The sequence below is a fragment of the Podarcis pityusensis genome, assembly GCF_964106645.2.
Source record: "Podarcis pityusensis genome assembly, chromosome: 9".
NCBI classification, from domain to species: Eukaryota; Metazoa; Chordata; class Lepidosauria; order Squamata; family Lacertidae; genus Podarcis; species Podarcis pityusensis.
This window is the reverse complement of record NC_138034.1, coordinates 44,451,018-44,474,017: the sequence shown is the minus strand read 5'-3', so window position 1 is coordinate 44,474,017 and position 23,000 is coordinate 44,451,018.

Genomic DNA, 23,000 nt, shown 5'->3' with positions numbered 1-23,000 from the left:
CACCTGTGTTGCTGTGTGCATGTGTGTGTCTATACGTGTTAGTACAATGGAAGGCACAACTGCAGGACATATAAAATGACCTCTGTACCAGATCTTAGGCAACAGGCAGACTAGTAATGGGAGGAGGCTGCCCTTTAAGTATTTAGGATCCAGACCATTTACAACCTGAATCACCAGCAATTTGAACTACACCTGGAAACAAGCTGCTAACCAGGCAATGGTCACATGGGCAAGTAATGTAGATCCGTAGATTTACCTGAGGTTTTTTCCCCCCTCAGCGCTAGTATGCAATAATGGGGAGCATATTTAGATTTCATAGGTCAAATTCACATCTGGACATTTATACATTACAAAGTTGAGTGTCAGGTGCTGTTGCAGTTGCTCGAGAGTAACCAGGCAGGACTCCGACCTGTCTTTTACAGGCTTTATTTTGGTGCAAACTATTTACAGTGAAGAGCATCATAAGTCTGGCTCAATCGCTAGCAGAATCCGGGAGTGGTCTGTTTTTGTACCTCTCCCAACATAAAAGTTTCATCACCCCCAGCCTTTTCCACCCCTCCTTGCACCTCAAACTACTGCACAGGATGGGCGATGGCAAAGGCGTGCCTCCCTCCTCTCCTGCTTGCTCAGGCGCGGTGTTAAGGCTCTTACTAGCATCCTCTGGTCCTTGCACCTCTTCCCCACTGGAGGTGGGGCTTCCCTCCTCGCCGGAAGAGGAACTGCTTTGCAAGATTTTCGGAGGCTCCCTGTAACACACCTGCCCCTCTATCTCTCGCCTCTGAGCCGATGGCAGTTCCCTGACATTGAGCAACACTAGCTGTTTCTACCACTTCTGTGTCTACATTCTTAAAGACACATAGGGAAGACTAATGTCTGAAGAAGGCCATACACAATCCCTGAGATCTTAAAATACAAGGAATTTTTCTAAGGAAAATTTCTAAGCATAGGCCCATGCTGCTGCTGCTGCTTTTTCCCACCCTGATAGTTTTGAGTGTGCTTTGATAGAACCTGAAAGTAGAATTTTGACTCTTTGCCTTCCAGTTAAGGCATTGCCAGTGAGATGATAGACAGCAATCAGAGACAATCACAATGATTTCTGTTCATGAGCTTAGAGGTATCTCATTGTATTAGTCCTGAATATCTTAAATGAATAGGATTCTGTTTTCCTCATCCCGATGGTCCAAGACTCAAGATATGGCATGAAGCTGCCTTGTAAACATTTTTAATGATTCTTCTTCTTTCTGTTTCTCCTTCTTCGTCTGTTCGACAGATGCAGGTCTGCCCTGGTTCCCTTCACATGTTCATTTCTATAGCATTTGACCATCTGCACAGAGTTTTGAAGAAACCTGAGCTGAATGCAACCCAGAGAGCGGCTGAATGTTTTAAAAGAATGTTTCTGAAATGCTGCACAGTTTTTTGTTTTTGTTTTAAGGAGAGAGAGAGAGAGAGAGAGAGAGAGAGAGAGATCTTTGAAATGTTTTGTTTTTTCGGTCATTTCCTATGTATCAGAATCACCCCTGCAACAGAACTTACAAAATATGAATACTGTATGTGGAAACTTTATGATCCTATGTGGCAATGCACTTTTTGCTCTGTATAGTAAAAGGCAGACAGGCAGCAGTTTACAGGGGACAGGACCACAGTTTATAAGCCTATTAATAATATATGCTTAGGGAATTTCCAAATGCCTTCATCTGACCAGGCTATGGTTAATGGATCTATAAAACATAGTCTGGAATCTCTTTGGTGTATTATAATATACTCTTGAACTTTCAGATTTCATTTTTAAGAGATAAGGGATTTTTTATTTTTTATTTTTATTAGAAACTCTATTTCAAAGGATATAATAAAACTCTATTTCAAAGGATAGATTTCTTTTTGGAAGAAAACACCTGGAATTTTATTCTAATTCTGGAACAGATGCATCCATGGTAAAAAAATCAGTCAGGTATGATGAAGCTATTTCTATTTTAAGTAGCTGAGAAACTTACTTCAGTTGCATACTTTTTGAGTGTGGCATTTTACATAATACCCTGAGAAGCTCCGAGTTCCTTATTTGACATTTTTTTTGTTCTGCACTAGCAGTGTAACCAAATACTGTTCAGTGACCCTTTAATTTAAACTTTCATTTTCAGTTAGAAAAAGACAGATTGAGAACAGCAGGCCCCAGTTCTCCTTATTTACTGTGGCTTTTCTCATAGAAAATTTATCAATCATTCAAAACATATTGTTAAATCCAGATGCAGTGCACACACAGGAAGCAGTTTAAGAGATTTGAGCAGCTCTTTGATGTTCTTACAACTGGTCACATGAGCTGGGCTGGTTGTGAAATTGGTACAACAGGCATCTGCTTCAGATTCTGGTTGCACCTTACAATACTGAAATAAATCCATGTTTTGAGAAGCTAGCTAGGAGTCTTCATTGATTTACAAAATGTATATCCAAAATGCATCCCTTTTGAGTCTAATTGATTTCAAAAACAGCTTAACTTTTTCTCACTGAAAAGTATAGGGACTAAAAGTGATGCACTTTGGCTAGCTGCCCATAGCCTTTCTGGTGTCTTGGACCCTGATGGGGGGTGGGATAAACATATGAAAGCTTTGGTGAGAATGGGCTACCCTTTTCTCTGTAGTGCTAGAGGCATCAAAGAACCCTGCTGGATCAAGCCAAAGGTCCATCTATTCTGGCACCTTTTTCTTGGCACTAGAGGCCAACTAGTTCCATATGACAAGCCCGCAAGCAGGATATTAAGTCAATAGCATTCTCCAAATCATGATCCTCTGCTGCTCGTACTTGTGATTATAATTGGGAATTCCACCAACCAGGAATGCTTGTGCATGCATTAAAGCTTTCACACATGTAAAAAAAGAGCTGGATGTGAACTTAGGGACACATGAGAACTTAGGGAACTATATGTGTTTTGTTTAATCCTTGATAATTCTTTATGTTTTAGAACTGTGCTTACATTCTATAGTAGTGAAGTATATATAAATGGATTGTAATGGTTTAACAAATGAATAATTAGTTTCGTTAAATAAATTTATAAACAGCTTCCCAGAACAGAAAGCCTATGAGAGAGTAAGAATAAAATACAGTGCTACAGAAGAAAAATTACATGAGCATATTATAAAAACATCACCTCCTAGTGGTGCCACAATAAAACTGTCTACACATTTGCAAAGCTAAGCCTGTCAAGTATGGTTTCAAATTGGAACCATGTGTGGAGGAGATTCCTGCATTGCAGAGGGGCGGACTGAATAACTCTTGGGATGCCTTCAAACTCTATGGTTCTATGATAATTTTCTATGATATTTTTTCCAAATGAGTAAAAATATACAATCAGTGGTGTTTTAATTGTCCAGTAGATAAAAATACATATTTGCCTGGTGCCTAGACAATGACAATGCTGGTGTGAGATGGGTCTTCTTGAGGAGAGCATTCCATAGAGGGGGAGCTACTAAAAAGCCCCGTTTTCTCATAACTACCCTCCATACCTTTCAAAGGTGGCATTTTCAGTATAGGAGCACATTTCCTTGTACTGAGCCTAGGGCTTGCCGATCAGAAAGTCGGTGGTTCGAATCCCCACAACGGGGTGAGCTCCCGTTGCTCAGTCCCTGCTCCTGCCAACCTAGCAGTTCGAAAGCATGCCAAAAAGTGCAAGTAGATAAATATGTACCGCTCCGGCAGGAAGGTAAATGGCATTTCCGTGCACTGCTCTGGTTTCGCCAGAAGCGGCTTAGTCATGTTGGCCACATGACCCAGAAAAACTGTCTGCGTTAAAAGTTGGCTCCCTCGGCCAGTAAAGTGAGATGAGCGCCAGAACCCCAGAGGCTTTCACGACTGGACTTAACTGTCTGGGGTCCATTTACCTTTACCTTTTAATGGCCCAAGAATCAAACATTTAATTACGCCTATAGATGTACATTATTTTAAGTGCAATCCTACTATGTCTACCCAGAAGTAAATTCCATTGTGTTCATTGGGGTTCTCTCCCTAGTTAAGTGTCTAAGTGGCTGAAGTACCATTGAATCATATTCACCACAGTACATGCAAACTTTCAGTTTCATATATGGAATTTTACATTAAAGGGGGAACACACTTCAACCAATCTGCAGCTAGAGTGGGCTGCGCACAGCACTGGTTGCCCGGTGTCTGTGATATTACAGGTCCCTTTCTCTTTCCCATCATGGAGAAGTTTTGGAAGATGTTTAAAACAGATTTTCTTCATTAACAAAAATGAAAAGATGAATGGACATTTAAATGAACACACAAATAGACAGAAAGCCTACCTAACATCAGGGAAATGAGCAAGGCACACAACGGAATATGCACTGGTAAGTTAGTTAAATGTGTTGTGATTGCAAAGCTGAGTTCACTCAACAAAAGAGGAAACACAGTGATTTCTGTTTAAAGGGACATCTGTAGCTCTATGCATTCTATATAAGGTGGAATTTCCTGGATGCATGATGATATTCCTTTTTAAGAGACACCCAGCTGAGCATGATCTTATTGGATTTCAATATTGCTGCTGACCCTAAGTCACTTCTTAATTTAGCCTTCACTGAATCAAACTTAATATTTAATATCTTTGTCAAATAAGGACAGACCTTTATGGATCTATGTCAAATAATTCACTGGTGAAGCAAATGATAAAAGGTTTCTTAGAAGACCAAACACAGGTACAATACTCCCATGAAAGAGGATGGTTTGGATAATAAAAACAACTCTTAAAGGGCATACCTTGACCTTGAGATGGGTTTTCCTCCCTTTGAAATAGCTTTGCTTATAGCCAAACAATCTCTCCTCCAAATGGAATTCTATATATTCTCCCCACCCACAAAATCTGCATCTGACACAACTGCTACCCACACCACACAAATTACTGAAGCTGCTGCAGGGGTTTTTTTTTGGGGGGGGGACCTCATTGTTAAGAAAAGTGAATTCTGTATCAAAGTGCCTGAAACAATGATCATATGTGAAAGGCCAACTCAAATTGGATCTTGATTATTTTCATATTTTTTATATTAAGTTCAGAGACAAAACTATCAAAGATGGCTTAACTACCGTATTTTTCGCTCTATAGCACGCACCCGACCATAACACGCACGTAGGTTTTAGAGGAGGAAAATCCGTAGGCATGCCACCCGTAGGCATTTCCTCCATAACATGCACAGACATTTCCCCTTACTTTCTAGGAGGAAAAAAGTGAGTGTTATGGTGCAAAAAATACGGTAAGCATAGTAAAAGAAAGAAATACAAAAAACTGCAATGGGAATTCCCCTTCCTCTACTCCTCAAGTGCTCTAAAGGTCTCCTAGCTAGGGATGAAAGAAGGCAGTGATTTCTGTTCTGGCCTGAATTTGTCATAATCAGCATTTCTTTCGGTCTGCTGCAGTTCATTTCCCTCCAAATACAGCCCATGAATTGTACAAAATAGAACTGCTTGTCTCTTAAGTATAAAGTTGCTATTCCAGTAATCTGCAAAGAGAGACAATGATTTCATCTTGATTTTTGAAGTGACATCTTGCAAAATAGGCTTTATTTATTTATTTACTTTAAAAAACACACCATAAGTTGATGGGAATTGTGAGGTTTGCCGGTGCATAAAAATGCAAATCTGTGCAATCACAAATAAGTTACCTATTAACTCTAGATCTACTAATTCTACCAAGAATTTTAAATACAGTATCCCAAAATTAGAGGGAGCTACAGAGGAGAGTATTTAGCTGTGACAGCTACTTCCTAAAATTCTCAGTTTGAGTACGATGGTACAGTGGTACCTCGGGTTAAGTACTTAATTCATTCCGGAGGTCTGTTCTTAACCTGAAACTGTTCTTAACCTGAAGCACCACTTTAGCTAATGGGGCCTCCTGCTGCTGCCGCACCGCCAGAGCATGATTTCTGTTCTCATCCTGAAGCAAAGTTCTTAACCTGAAGCACTATTTCTGGATTAGCGGAGTCTGTAACGTGAAGCGTATGTAACCTTAAGCTTATGTAACCTGAGGTACCACTGTACCGTATTTCTTAAATTCTACATTGATAGGGAATCCTTGATATGCATGAGATGGCCACTAGGAGTGCCATATCCAAATCCTACACAAATTGACTTTCTGGCGTATGTAGAAATGCACACTGTAATGTTACATAGTAAAATGATTGCATACAATCAAATGCATACAATGAAACTCAGTGGCATTTACTTTTAGGTGAACATACACAGGATGGTGCAGCAGAACTCTGTGAAACAAGTGTTGTGTTGTAATGCTGTGCTATACATACAATATATGCCTTCTCCCTTTGTACTAGCTGCCTAGATTCAGTTTAGGGCTTGTTGCAAGTAAATGTGCTGAGTCTCATACTTAGGTGACCTGGGCTGACCCGAGCCTCGCTGTAATTATATTGTAATAACAGCTGGCATTCCTGGCTAAATAAATGTTTGATACTGAGCATTTTCTGTTCTGTGGCATAAACCTTTAGCACGAAGCTATCCTTGACAAAGAAGGAACTGTGACCTTGCAGAAGTGTGTAGGACTTGGCCCTACCATTAAGCTGAGTGAGGTGCCTGTCTCAGGCAGCAGGTCTTGGGGGAGAGGGCGGGGAACGGCTGCAGCCCTCGGACTGTTCCTCATGCAGCTCTATTGGATGATAGAGCTGTGTACACACGTGACTCTTCAGTCAAGCACAGCATACCAGCCCACTGCCAGACTTCTCTGTAAGTGGAATAGGAAGGGAATGGCATCTTGTTCACCTCAGGCAGCAAAATGTAGTTTGCCACATCTGTAGGGGGCCAAACCTCCATATGCCCATTGAGAGTGTGTCATGTTTCCTTATTAATCTAAATGACTCTTGCGGGGGAAGAGAATATCAGTGTGGCTGTACACTTTCATATACTCCAATTATACTGCTGTGCATTCTTCAGAGAGCAAATCAGGAATAACTTTTAAAGCGCATAGGAACTATAATGAATTTTGAGACTTCTAGGTCTACTTTTGATGTTATTGCAATTTCCCCTAGAATAAAAGAATCAATGGAGTAATGAATGAAAGTACAGGCACCTAATTATAGATTGCCTGAACTGTCTCTCATGTATTTTAGAGCTTTTTTCTGTTTCTTCCAACCTGGCATTATTTTGGAGCTTTTAAATATGCATCAGAAGACAATAACCCAGCTGTGAGAAAGCTGAGTATGGTGTTATTTTTAAGTCAAACAAATGTAGGTGGAAAAAAGAAGTGTACAAATACAAGGTTGTCGATAAATGTTAATGCATGTATTTATGTGCACGATTCCAGAGATTTTGTTGTGTATTTTTGGAACACCACTTGACTTGGCAAGGAAGCAACGTCTCAGACTATGAACTACTATATGGGCAAGTAAACATGCTTTTCTATTTGTTTCCCTGTTTCTCCTTATCAAACTATATACCGTACTTTGCATTTTAGCTACTGTCATGCCATCTTTGTTTTTCTAGATGTCCTTAAGCATGACACAGAGGAGATTAAGTGATTCACATTTCCTCTTTAAATGTTTTTGTATCTTTTCAAAAACCAGGAGGTCTGTAGTAAGATCCTCATAACCCCCATCTGTTGCGCGTCAAGGTCCCCAAGTCACCCCCAAAGAAAAACACAATTGACACTTAATTTTTGTTTAAGGTTTTTGGCATAATTTTGGCCGCAACTTTATTCAAATTACAGCAATGTGAGTAGTTGCTTAGGCATTGGTAGCACTAACTGACCCCACACGGGACAGCTCTGACATTCACACCCCACACGAAGTCAGAAAGGGTAAGTCACTGGGGAGTGAGACAGGACTGGGTACCATGCCTCACCTCTCCCCAGAATGCTCCCAGGGGCTTGCGTGGCCCTAGCCCCTTGCCAGGGGGTTTCGGACAAAAGCATGGGGAGCCCCTCGGTTCTCTTAACGGAAAACCCTTGCAGCAGCAGCAGCATTTTGGAGGGGCAGGCACAGCCAAATCCATACCCCTCCACCAACCAATTCCCAGACCTAACTGCAACCTTACAAGTTGTGACGATTTGCTACGCAGTAGGCAAAAACCAAATGGCACACACTGATCAGCCAAATGGACAAAATTCCTACCGGGCCCCTGCCCCAAAGCAGATGACCCCATGACAGGCATAGCAAGGTCAAGAAAACAGCCTAACATTAGGGAAGGGAGGGCAGGTGATCCGAAGCATGCAGTGAAAAGAGGAAGTTCATCACTGCGTGCATTGTATTTAACAAATAGGGCTGTCAATCAACAAATGGCAACATCTAGATTTCCCCAGTAACAGCCCGCCCCTGCTTAAAGGATGGCCAAACCATTTGCCTAGCAACAGTGAGGTGTCTCGTCAGCCCCAACCGCAACCCATGCTCTCCATGAGGGAGAACACGCTTTGTAATAAAACATAAAGTGTGTGTGTATGAGAGATAGAGGATCTGCATGGGCTATCCCTGCCTCCATCAAGGCAATGTGACCCACTGGATCCGGATCCCCCACATAGTGTGTTCGAGAGGGTTGAGGACTTGTCAGAACAGCATCAAAGGTATCACAAGGACTGCAGTTGGAAAGGGGAATCCTGGAAAAAACACCTCCCCTTCTACAACAGCAGACACTTGGGCTGGATCAAAAGCTGTTTTGCAAGTCTAATGACAGCACTGGATTTCCCCCACTATCTGGAGCAGGCTAAGCATCTGTTGAATGAACCGTTAATGAATACCAATACTCTCCACCTTTGCCTTTGATGGCTTAAAATCTTGAATATATAAAACCTGATTGTATGGAATTCAAGTCAGCATGAATTTTTATTTGAACACATTCTGCCATTCTCAAATGCCATTATTTATTCTTGTGGAAGTGCTAACACGAAAAATGCTTTTTAAGAGAAAAGGAAAATGATCCATCATCTACAATGATAGATGAGCATTCTTCCTATGAAAAGGCCTTCTAGCTCTCAGCTGTGTTATGTAAAGCAGCTTGTGAAAAGCAACTCAGGGAAGTGGGGTATCAGGTGCTTTGAGTTTCCTTCTGCAGGTGTGTGGTCACCATCACCTTCTACAAATAAATCTCCAAAGAGAGCAGTATCCTAAATCTGTAAGATTGGTTTGGATATATTTTCCATGTTTTTGTTTTTGTTCTTAAATGGTTTTGTTGGAAGTGATTGATAAATGGAATTAAATACAGTGGTGCCCCGCAAGACGAATGCCTCGCAAGACGAAAAACTCGCTAGACGAAAGAGTTTTCCGTTTTTTGAGTCGTTCCACAAGACGAATTTCCCTATGGGCTTGCTTCGCAAGATGAAACGTCTTGCGAGTTCTTGCAAGTTAGTTTCCTTTTTCTTAAAGCCGCTAAGCCGTTAATAGCCGCTAAGCCGCTAATAGCCACTAAGCCGCTAATAGCTGTGCTTCGCAAGACGAAAAAACCGCAAGACGAAGAGACTCACAGAACGGATTAATTTCGTCTTGTGAGGCACCACTGTAAATAAATAAATAAATAAATAAATAACATTGCACAGAGACTGGGTGGCAGGCTTAAGCCATAAGAAAAAAACACAGCACAATGTGTGGATTTTGTTAAAAAAAATTTGTATCAAAAAAGCTTGGTTTTATTTAACACTTAATAACTAATTAAATAAACCCAGGATTTAAAGATTAGTCTTGTAAAAGTTGCTACAATCAGGCACCCATGCAGAATGATATATACTGAAGCTAGCCTATAGCACTAACCTCGGTAGAAGCACAAAGACTCCTTTGTAAGTGAATGACACAGTTTTATTATGTACACGGATAAAAAGGAAGATAGAGGACTCCCCTCACATTATAAAACAGTTGGTACAAATGTGTGTGTTTTTTACCTTCCTCCCGCATGTGTCATATTATCACAGAGACCCTAAGATGCTGTGCTCTCGCATGAGAAAACGGGATGTCCAGTTTTTTACCAGGAGACTTGTGGGGGGTATGGCATTTTTATCTGTAAATGTATCCTCACAGAATATGTTCACAATCACAGTGTTTATGTTGTTGCTGTTTTTTAATCATAGAGTGTCTGTCCAGAACAACACCTGAAGTTACAGTGATGGAGGAACACAACAATCTCCAGTCACTTTCCACCAGCTGAGGTTTTTTTGGGTTTTTTTACAACTTTTCAAATGTTACGCAATTTCAAGTGAGCTGCAATCATCAAAAATGTTCTCAGGTCTTTATGAAGATTGTTATATTTATCAGCAAGTACCATTAGCAGTATGTATCTGGGATACAGCTTGATCATTTGCTTAGTAAACTGAGATATCTTATGGAATATCTCCCCTGAGCACAATGTCTATAATTACTAAACTATGCTCCTACAACTTTAGCAGAGGAGGCAGCTTATGTGACATGCCTTCTATTATGTTATGCAGTGTGTAGGATTCATAGTGTTGCAGAATAGATGAGTTGCATTGGGAAGTAATGCTCTTTGATAGGAATCATTATATTCTAACTCCAGCTCATATATCTGAGGCCCTATGTAGCCAAGGGATATATATGTCTCTCTAATTCAGCCTGTTACTGGGACCAAATTATATCTTTTAAAAACAAAACTCTGTTTTCCCTACATTCATAATTACGGGGAATCAAACATGGGGAATCCCTTCAACCCCCTCCAATTGCACATAACTGGATAACCCTGTCTCCATCATTCTAAATTATCAGGAGGAATTCAAAAATATTTCTGTTTGCTCAGACATTTGGTGATTGAAGAATACTGTTCCTGGCAACTCTTAAGATGAGTGGATGGAATAATGTTTTGTAACTGTGACTGTTTTTATAATTTTTTAACTGTAGTCATTTTTGATTTTTTAAAAATCTCAGTTGTTTTTAGAATAATTTAACTGTTCAAGAATGCCTTTGCTATGCTTGTTTTAAAATTTTGTACCTCCCCACCCCACTCCTGGGCTCCCTGAGCAAGAAGGGTGAGGTATAAAATCAATCAATAAAATTTTCTGAACTGAGCATGCTCAGTGGACATGGTATCATGACTGCTGGAGGGTAGAAGTTCAGAACTGGGGCAGGGTGTGTGTGATGAAATGTCTGGAATCCTCAACTAAAGCTCTCTGTGCTGCAACATTTCTTTAATTCTTTTGCAGGTTCCTCTTGTTCAGCTGAAACTGGTTCACATAATTCAAAAGTGAACCTAAGAGTGAGAGGTTATCAAAAGCACAAGTATCTCTTTATCTCATGAGAAGAAACCAAGAAACCTGACAGTTGCTAGGAAATTCAAATAATAGCTCCCCAATATAAGAACATCAACAAAAAAAATTTAAGCTTCTTCTCTCTTTTTGTTTTTTTAATGGAAACCCATAGAGGAGTCACAAGAAAGGCTGAGAGAGAGAAATATCCTATACCACAAAAGACAGTCCTGAGCGTTTATCTAACAAAAAAGTCATTTCAGTCATTCTGCTCTCTCTGCACTTTCTCTAAAGACAGGAAGAGACAAAAGAGGCAGGAGGAGACAAGAGAAAATGACCCCATGCAGTCACTAGTTCATCAAGGCACTTGGAGACTTAATGTAGACTTCCTCTGTTCGGAAACGCTGTAAAAGAATGTGCTTAAGTTTCTGAAGAGTTTACAAGAGCAAACTTGAAAACAGTAGAAGGCTGGCAGTTCTCCTGTTGGTACTGCAACCATGCCAGCATGCTTTGTTCCTCTGTGAGGTTTACAGACTCTGGATAGACAATGAGCACACAGTGCTTTTTCTTCAGTAGGCTTTCACTGGAACACAATTGCAACTGCCTCGGCAGTAATGATGTTCTTCTCCACATGGGAAAGGATGTGACATGTGAGGCAATGTCATCTTAGCAGCCAGAAGTCGCAAACTTTTCTCGATGTGCCATTCCAGCCAGAAAATCACCTGTCCATTTCCATGATGACTACCAACACAGGTAAATCTGATGTCAGCAGGTTCAAATCTTTGTCCCAGATCATCGATGCTAATGTCTCTGATCTTCCCCCCTCTCTCCACAAATCATTGCATTGTCTGAAGGACAAACTTCTAGGAAGAAACTTTCTCAAAGTTCAGCTACAAATGTCAAACATATAATGCACATAAGAGTCTGTATGGTCTGCAAGGCAGGTGTGTGTGTGTGTGTGTGTGTGTGAGAGAGAGAGAGAGAGAGAGAGAGAGAGAGAGAGAGAATGGGGGTAACAAAAGAGTGCAAGCTGAAAGCTCTGGAATCATGGTAGATTATGTCTTCGTAGATGGAAATTGTTCATGCGCTAAGTGTGCCTTTGGTTGCACTTACAGACAGAAGTCCAAGATCAGACATTTTATGATATCTATGTATTTGTATTTATTTGTGCATTATGTGATCCATGAGAGCAGCAAATAACCAGACTGTAGAATGGTGGTGGGATAAGATCAGGCCAAATCTTTATTGCCATCAGCAGGAAGGGTTGGCATGGCATTGGGCTCCAGGATCAGTTCATCATTCCACAAACCCCATGTTGATGGATCCGTCAGGTTTGGACTGCCCCAAACCTGTTACATAGGAGTCAGCCAGTGTTGAACCTTGCCAGGGTGGAAGCACGTGGTGCAGGCCGCCCCGGGTGTCACCACTGAGGGGGGTGACAAAATGCCAGGTGGCACTCACCATGGGGTCTGCAGCATGACTGAGCCACGCATCTCTCCTGGGAGAGACGTGGTGGATTGGGCATGTGCAGGCTCAGTGCTGCCCAAATGGTCCGCCCGCTGCTCCCCCCCCCAACTGTAGGATGGCTAAGTGGGAGGAGGCAGGCAGACTCTGGAGCCACTGGGTGGAAGCCAAGCAAGCAAGGTCTCACTGGGATGCTAGGGTACAGACACCAACCAGGCAGATACCCCATCCCAAACATGGAGGTGCTGTTGTCAATCTTTCCCTTAGGTCCCTATGGGAGCCCCCCCCCATATGATCCTGCCTAATGCCATTTCTGCCCACATACAAACAATGTTCGTCCGCCTAACAAAGGAATGCCACAATTTCACTACTGGAAAGGCAAACAAACAAACAAAAAACACACAAGTGCCAATCAGGTTGAGAGAGAAAATTCCTTGCTGGCCCTGTCAACTAGCGACCCAAAATTTCTCAGCAAAGGCTCTCACCTGAGAGTGGGTGGGCAGGAAGCTCTTGGGGCAAAATGACCCTGAGCTCCAGGGGAAGCAGCCTTATATAGGCTTTCCTCTCCTCCCCCTGTACAAGGGCTCAAGGGACAGTTTTTCTCATGAGCCCACACAGACTGGAGATTGGGCAAATTGCCCAGGGCTTTGCTGCAATCTATGGTCCACAGTGCCACCTGGCAAAGGCATCCCATGCTTATTGGGCATGGAAAGAGGCTTATTTAAGTAATTTGTTTAGAATGCATGAGGAGGATTGCTGAACTGATGTGCGTAGAAACCATATCTTTACTATCTATCTGTTTGACTAGCACAGAAAGGTGGCGGTGGACGAAGCTGCTCGGGCACCTGGGGCAGCACACCCAGGGGCGGGACGAGCCACCCATAGGGCGGGGTGCAACGCGGCTCCTCCGGAGTCCACCTGCCTCCTCCCACTCAGCTGTCCTACAGCTGGGGGGGGGGAGGCAGCGGGCGGACCGTTTGTGCAGCGTGAAGCCTGCATGCACCCACACCACTGCCTCTCTCCCAGGAGAGACGTGTGGCTCGGGCACGCTGCAGGCCCTGTGGTGAGTGCCACCTGGCATTTTGCCATCCCCCCGCCTCAGTGGTGACACCCGGGGTGGCCCACACCAACCGCACCCCCTTCCCCCTCCCCTGCAGTACATATGTACCAGTGTATACATCTTAAGTACCTACATGTCAGGGTGAGTGTGTGCTCTGATTGGACCAGAGTTCTGCCTCATGTGGAACACATATACATCAGCACTAAGCTTATGTGGTCCCATAACCCCTTCCCATATTCTTTCAAAGTGGAGAGGAGTTGCCTAAAGCTCCCTATCATGACTGTGCATGGAACACAGAAAACAGCACAATTTCCTACTTGTTGCATCATTTCTGACACATGCTGGATCATCTACCGCTATCCTTTGCACATGCACTTCCATGAAATTATTATTTTTACTCATTTATTTTTATAAAAAATTCTAAACCGCTTTCCATTCATGAGAAGAATAAAATTGATCATACACACACACACACACACACACACACACACACCTAAAACCAAAGTAATCCATGTACTTCATAATGCAAATGCATCTGGGACTGATACTAAAGGGGTTACAAAAGGCCAGGGTAAATAAATGGGTCTCTAACTGCCTAATTTCCCTCGGGAGTATTCCACATAGTGGACATCACAAAGTAACAGGCCCTTCTTTGGACACCAATCCAACCTTTGTAAACTGTGGTACTGTCAGGACAATGGAAGCAAGGAGGAGCTGGTCCTGCAGTCCTGAACTCTTTAGGTCTTTGTGAACCAAAACTAATGCCATAAACTTGGGTAACTGGCAGATATTGCAGCCCCTTTGCTCACATTGGTAGTATTTACCTTTATCCTTACTAATTTTAGGAGCATGTCATGTCCAAGGTCATATCAGCGTAAGGACTCCAAGCTAGAGCTGCACACCAGGTTGTCATTGACTCTTTTTACAGTGTTCTTTCTAATCTATCCTCAGTGAAATGTGACATTTTTCTATTGCTCCAGTAAAAATTGCAGAAGAGCAATGGTGAAATCTGTGCTCCTGTGCAATGTTCTGTAATTCATTACATATAACTGAAGTTATAAGCCAAGGTCCTGAACACTTAGCATAATAGATTCAGTTACATTTTCATAACAATAAGCCATCATGCCATTGATGGATCCCAGTTCTGGTTCTACGTCATACTAGCTTACTAGCTGCTACTCAATATGCAGTTTCCACTCCTTGTTAATGCTATGTGTTTGTTAGCAAATGCACAAGTGTCTTCTCTCTCTCAACAATAGCATTGTCACTAAGCAAACTTTTGTTTGTGAGTTGAGCCCCCTCCCCCCTTTGTAATGAAATAAGACACATGGACACAAGTATTTTAGGTTAATGGGCTAAAAAAGGCCACAACTTTATTGGTTACAGAATGTGAGTGATATTGGCTTAGGCATTGAGCCCAAACAGACTGTACTTGACTCCTGCCTGCTCTGCAGGGAGTTACACAAGGGTTAACAACCTGTAGGGGGAGCTTGTTGATGCGAATCAACTGGAAGCTTTCCCTAGAGTCACCGGAGGGTTGTGTCATGGCCCTAGCCACCACCTGGGCATTGGACAGGAACCACAACCTCCGGATTCCTTTAAAGGAACACCCTTCAAGGGAAGGGGTAGGTGATGGCCACAACCTCCCGTCCAACACACAACTTCATTTCCAATGCCTAACTGCCACCTGAGCTGAAGCCAGGAACAAGAAGGAGGAGCTTGTGTGCCCACAGCTGTTTTAAATGGCTAAAACCACGCCCACCAGCCAGCTGGATTGGCTGGCTGGAGTGCATGACGCGGGCACAGGATTCCAGTGACGCAGGGGGCCCGGTCACACCTCCCCTGTGCACACGGGAAGCGATTTCCGCTCACAACCCCTCCCCTCCAGGAAGAGGAGAGTCCTTGTTGAAACTGCTTCGCCTAATTTTATTATTTTTTAATACAGAAATTCATCTTGTGTCATTTGCTCTTAATGAGAACTACTGGGAATTGTTTTCAAGATACTTCCATTGGCATATAATATCTATGAATCTTCAGGATAAGGGGTATGGCAAATAAATACACACAATTAATTAAAATGTTAAAGCAGTACTTTTTGACACATAATTTGTTAGGCGTTCACATACCTTCCAACAAAGATGTTATCCAAGGTATATTAACCTACATGCTTAACCTCTTGCTGAGAGTACGGTACTGGGAACATTTCATGGGGTCTTGTTTCACAAAGTGAATGAAGCAATGCTTTAGACTTTAAGGGCTGTATCCAGTGCTGCAGGACCACTGGTACATAGGACTTAAGTATGTGCAATGGTTCTTCCTCTCCCCCTCCTTGTCATCTCTACCCTCAAAATCAGTTTTGGGAGAAAAGATAATCTAGAGCAGATTTTGGGGGCATGTGAGTGGATGAGAGAACACAGAAGTTCCATTGCACAAGTGGAACTATGCATATGGAGCACTGGATACAACCCTGGGCTTATGAATATTGCAGTCAGCCTTCTGCAAGAGTGTATGATGTGTTGTTGCTAGTTATTGTAATTTCTTATATAATATTTTTATTATGTATGTATGTATCTATTTATTTATTTATTTATTTGTATATTATTCACTTAAAAATATGAACACTGGCAGGTGCTTGTCCAACATGGCTTATAAACTCATAGGTTTTCAATCGATGCAGGTTTACACAAGTTGTACTGAAACAAAATCCAAATTCAGAGTTCTACCAATTCAGAAGACCCATTTGCAACTATTTCTCAGGATTTTCTATCCAGGTGTTTTAGGGAAGCTAAGAATTGTAGTTTGTAGCTTACAAGCATGTCATCAGTAAGAAATGAGTGGCTTAGAGGGTGCCTTTCTATTAAAATGAATAACCACAACCAGGGCTTTTTTTCCCAACCAGATCTTGCCGGAACTCAGTTCTGGCACATCTCAGGTGGGTGTCATTGACATTCTAAGAGAACAAGGGAGGTGTGATCCAGAACTGTTGAAATGTGCAAAGCAAAACACGCACATTATTCCAGGTTTCCAGAGTTGCAAACAGATCCCCCCCCCCCGGAAGTATTAATATAGAAATGAGCACTAAACTTTCACAAGATTTCCAGAAGCAATTTTTATACTGTGTGAAAGAATACACACACACACACACACACACACACACACACGTACTGAAACATCATGAAGATGGAACAAAGTGCTGTCTGAATGCAGCCAATATATTTAATCAAGTTTTGATATAATTATTTTAAAGCACAGATAAAAATAGAATTGGAGTGAGATTATGGATAAAAACATGGGGAAGTGTGATGAAATAGAATTTATAAATGTTTTTATTTGTATTTGAGAAAGGTGAGAGTCCTTCTTCCCCCTCTCCAATAACCCCTTTCAATCTACTTCAGAAGTCCTACAACTTTCTGGAACAAAAAGTTGAGTCTGTTTTGGGATCTGTTGATGGGGTTGGAGGGAAAAGAAGAAAACAAGAAGTCCCATTGTATAAGCTAATTTCCATGGTTCAAGCGCATAGGCAAAAATGGATTTTGTCCATTGTTTTCTGACATTTAAAGCCTACTTCCAATTGTTTCAATTTTTATATTATATAAGAATATTGACCTTTTTTATTCTACAAAAAAGTTTATGGAAGATAACACATGGAATAGTGGAGATTCAAAGCATTTCAAATGCAGAAGAAGTTGTTTTCAAGAACATGTGCAATATTAGACATTATTTTCTATACCAGGCCATGGGAGAAAAACAGACATTTCAAAGCATTTCTCTGAACTGGCACTGAATGAGTTCCGTTGATTTAGAAGAGCTACAGAAATTGTTTGTTCTCATCTCTTTCTCTGAATTCAGGCAGGCAGAGATGCTTACCTGTCAACGATGGGAAAGATGTCAACAATATCTACTTACAGAAGAACAAAAATAACCCCAAGATTCAACTCAAAAATATTTTAAATACATTATTAAAGGACAGTTGTTATTGAAGTGCCATGAAAAAGGACCAAAAATAATTTCTTTGAATTTGATGTTGATTTTGCTGCTGCTGTTGTTGACTAACTTCTCAACTTGAAGGATATGTCTACCTGTCACTGTCGGATCTCATGTTTCCCCACAGCACAGCATCTGACATAGCACACGAATTAGTCCAAAACCAGTCTGTATAATATTTGTTTCTGCACCTATCATATAAAATTCTTCAAAGGAGTGGCTGTTCCCTTTATGAACCAAAGTGCTGCCCTCCAGCTAAGAATGTGTGTCCTCATGTTACCTTATCTTAACCCTGTAGAATCACTGCTAAGGGAAAAAAGTGCTCTTAGTCTTTATAGCATTTCATCTGGTTAGCATTTCATCTGAGACAGAGTCCTAACAAGACTATTACTGGCCAGTCAAAGATAATGAATGAATGAATGAATGAATGAATGACAGGGCCCATTCACCCCTCATCAGAAGGGGCTAGTAAAGATCTCTATCAGAAACAGGGGAAAATAATGAAGATCTACATGAGGACCTTCTGCCTCTGTGGATCTGGCAACCTGAGGTGGTCACTTCACCTTACTTCATGGGTGGGCTAGCCCTGAGACTATCAGCACGTGAGGGAGATGGATAGATTTTTAAGAATGGGATTTATAGTACAGATAAACTCATTTCACATGAATGAGATTGTCAACTTTGCAGACAACAGAACTGGATAGTGAGCCAGTTCACATGAAAGCTGGCCATGAGATGACCTCATGATTAAAATCTTCCTTCCTTCCTTCCTTCCTTCCTTCCTTCCTTCCTTCCTTCTCTCCCTCCCTCCCTCCTTCCTTTTTTCTTTTGAAAACAGCACAATGGAATGCTTCTTTGGCAGCCAACTTCTTGGGGATAGCACTGAGCAAGCCCTATTTCTGATTATGCAGTAGTGGGGAATCTACATGGAAATTATGGTCTGGAAAGGACAAATCCCTTGTTAGGAGGAAGTGACCTGCCTATTTTGTGAAGAAACCCACCTGCTTCTGGTTACCTCTCCCATTTTGCAGATGCAACCAGATTTCTTCTTTCAAAAAGGACAAACCTGAAGTGGAAGGGAGAATCAGAAAACAAGTGATGCTTTGACCACAGTCCAGATGTACATGTCCGTGGCCCTAACTAAGAACAAGGCACCCTCTTTTTTGGAGTTGGGGAGGTTTGCTTTTTGAAACCACCTTTTGAATACTAGCTATTGTAAAGCAGATTGCAGTAAATGGTCCTCCACATACAGATAGGCTCCAACCGCTGGTCAATGGTCAGGGATGAGGGGAAATGTATCACAACAATATCTTGAGAGCCACGGGTTGGACACGCTCATTCTAAAAGATAAACCTGCTGAAGTTTGTCATCTAGCTTTCTTGATAATCAAATCAATGCTGACCCAAATGAAGTAAAACAACACAATAAAAGTGAATTAATTTGCAGGTTATTTAGTTCAGTAATAACCTTTCCTTTCAGTTTTTCTTTTTTTATGTAAAGCTTGGGATTTTGGTTCTGAACATTTCTATTAGCATTGCTTTCTAAAGTCTGTGGTACTGATTTCTGAAATGGCAGAGAAATGTCAACTTTTATAATGCTTCACCAACTCAGCAATCAGTATATAATGACCTAAGCACATTTTTTTTGGGTGATGCAGCAAATATTGGCATTGGGTTGCTTTGCCATCTTAGCTAATTGGGACAAACTGGCCCCAGTGTTCAATATGCGATACCTTTTAAATTTTATCTTGTATTATAAATTTTTAGTGTTTCTTTGCATTTTCATATTAAAGGGATTCATATTACAATGGTTATCTGTCCAAGACTCTTTGTGTTTTCTAATTGGGCTGTACACTGTCTTTTATGAGCCTCCAGATAAATAATCAAAGAACCACAGGCTTGATGCTGCTTTTTGTTACTCATATAAAACTCACAGAGAACACACACAGACATTGTTACATATGAATACTTAAAATTCTACCAACATATCTATATCATTTTAATTGATTATTGTGTTATTCAAACAAAAGCATATCCTATAATTGAAAGCCCACCTGGGCCTTCATAGTCTTGATAACATTTGGAGACACAGAGGCTGCATTCAGACATCACTTCATCCCATTTTCCTGACATACCCTTACCTCATAATTTATGCATTTTAAGTGACCTTTGACATGATGGAAAATCCACTACTTGAAATCTGGTGGAAGGTTAACATTCATTTTCATGTTAATTGCTTACAGGAAAAAACAAACAAACCTGTTTTCATGCATTTTAACCCTGAAAATAATTGGAGGAAGTGGGTTCTGCTGTAATCTTCCAGCTGTTTATATGAACAGAAAGGGTCATAACATGCCCAATCACATCCACTGCTTAGTTATACCATGCCCACTGGTGTGAAAGAATTTTACTGTAACATGGTATATTGATCAAAAAGGCCCAGTTCGAAAGGAATGTTAGGAAGTAGAACAAAAACTCTAAGTGTTTATCCACAGTTTCTTTTGTGCTATTTTTCTAGGCACAGGCCTGGGCTTTCCAGGTGTGTGACCGACCAGGGCTTTTGTGTGTGTATGTCCTGCCATTTTCCCTGGGAAAACCCATCACTGATGGAGTAAACAGCAATCTGTAGAAAACAACAACAACAATTCTATTATTTATACCCCACCCATCTGGCTGGGTTTCCCCAGCCACTCTGTGTGGTTTCCAGCACATATATTTTATATATATATATATATATATATATATATATATATATATATATATGTCCAGTAGCACCTTAGAGACCAACTAAGTTTGTTCTTGGTATAAGCTTTCGTGTGCATGCACACTTCTTCAGATACACTGAAACCGATACACTGCATGCACATAAAAGCTTATACAAAGAACAAACTTAGTTGGTCTCTAAGGTGCCCCCATGACCCCTAGGAGTTGGCTCCTATGCCACCATCTGTTTCTATCACTTCATCTGTGACACCCTATTGTACTGGAAAGTGTTTGGAAGAAGCACTGGGGGAAAAGTGCAAAATGCTTTAAGCACATTGAAAATATACTATATGTTTATGATTAAGAATGCACTTGTGGGTGGGAAAGAGGGGGGAAAGAACAAGCATCCATTTTTAAAGCCAACTTGTGTTTCAGAACAACACAACCTGAATTGTGTTCAGTTTTGTCTGGAAATTGTGTTTCCCACTAAATAGGGACATTATTTAGGCTTCTGCTGATTATCAGTTTTTTCTTAAGAAAGCAAAACATTAATTGCTTGTGTTTTATAGTCTTACATAATTTGTTCATGAAAACAATATAGACTCAGGAGAGTTATTCGTCAGCGTCTAAGTGCATAAGAAATTACTTTAATGGTTTGCTTTGTCAGGGCCACGAGGATGTATGGGGAAAGACATGTGTGGGGTGCCATTTGGTGTTCCACATCAGGCAGCAAAGTATCTTTGGCTGGCCCTGTTGAGAGCAATGTGATATATAAAGCAGTTAGTCACAGTGGATTACATAAAATCTCTATGCAGAAAACTACCAGCATAACAGATATTCTAGCTAAAGGCAAGAGAGACAGAGCTATTTCCCTTGCTATGACTCTTGCTTACAGGAGTGCACATACTTACACTTACTTTCAAGGTGGAAATGAGGTTGTCCCACCCATATCAATTATTGAATATACCTGTGTCTGACTCATTCTTACCTTATTATTTTTATATATGCTTACAGGCAGATTTCTGTGACTGATAATGTGAGAATGTTAGAACATTCAAAGCTCTAATGGATACCTTCAAGTGTTGCCTAAGAGTCAAATACAATATTTCTGCCCCCCCCTCTCATCTATATGCTAGGTTTTGAAAATATTTGGTCATCCTACTTTTCAGTGGTTTCAGTCAAGCTGTCAAAGTTGAGGCTTCATAGTGGGATTGTTATTGAGCAGAACCAAGTATGGGTGGGCCAAGAAGCCAAGGGTATGTTCTGATGGCACCTGATGCCATCACATTGCTGAAGCTCTGTAGGTCAGTGGGTTTCAGTCAGGGATCTCTCCCAGCTCTACCCAGAGATGCTAGGGATTGAACCTGGGACATTCTACATGCAAAGCAGATTCTCTATCATGGAGATATAGCCCTTCCCGTATAAAGTTGGACTGGAGTAGGCATCGGCTGGGGGCTAGGAGAATCTTGGATATGACACTATTTATATAGATAACATTTGAAAAGTATATTCAATTAAATTAGCTACAACTGAAATATATAGCAATGACAACACTGCTTTGCATATGTGCGGTATATTCGTGAAGCTGATCTGCTTGCTTCTATGCACATAAGGAAAAGGAACAATCTGGAGAATACTTCTTCCTCCCTATGGATTATCAATCTGGAAAAGCTAAAGATAGAGAATGATTAATGAAATCTAAACCCAACTTCAATGTTCTAAGACGGTTCTCACTGAGAAGGTCCAGCTAAGGTTCCTGTTGCAAGGTTAAGAAAACTAGCATTATTCACTTGCTTAAAATGCTAAATCTATATCGGCAAATATGGAGGAGGGGGGGCATTTTAATAATGGATTAAAGTTTGTGAACAGGACAAAAGATAAATGATATTGGCTCAAAGTTTGACCCAGGAGCATATTATTAATACTAAAGGACAACAATGTGTCAGTGATTCTTGAGCAATGAGACCCATGCATAAATGCAACACAAAGCACCATCTGTTTTAAATGTATGTGGCTTTGTAATGTTTGTAAACTATGAGAACCTTTTAAAGCCTTCAGTTATTATTTCATCTTTACCATTTTTGAAAAGAGCATTTCCTTCAACAATGCATATTTTAAAAATCTATATTTTTCATAGAAATCACATGTATTATTTGAAATATTCTCGTTATGTGAAATATTTCATGACAAAGTAAAAACGAGTAACCCTGGGAGGTACTGAAGGCAGTCATTGTGCTAGTACAAAGATTTACACTTGCACAATGAAAGCTTCCTCTCTTCCTTGTGCATCCTCTGGAGGGTTTACAACCCAGAATACAGTACATTTAATGGGCATGAGGCAGGAGAGGGGGGAAAGTTCCATTGTAAAAACATGAATTCTTGTATTAATTAAAACAAGTTACTTAGTGCTACATTGGATACAACCCTCTGTTTCCTCTTTGGTCTTTAATTTTCTAACTAGTGCCATGCCTATTGGTTCCAATTAACTCTGCACTATATTTAATGGTGTTCATGGAGTTTGACAAGAACAGAAAACATTTCATTCACTTCAAGATGGGTGTTCCTAAACATTTCACAACCCTAAAGAACATTCTAAAATGCACATTAATATTGTTGATGGAAATCTTCCAAA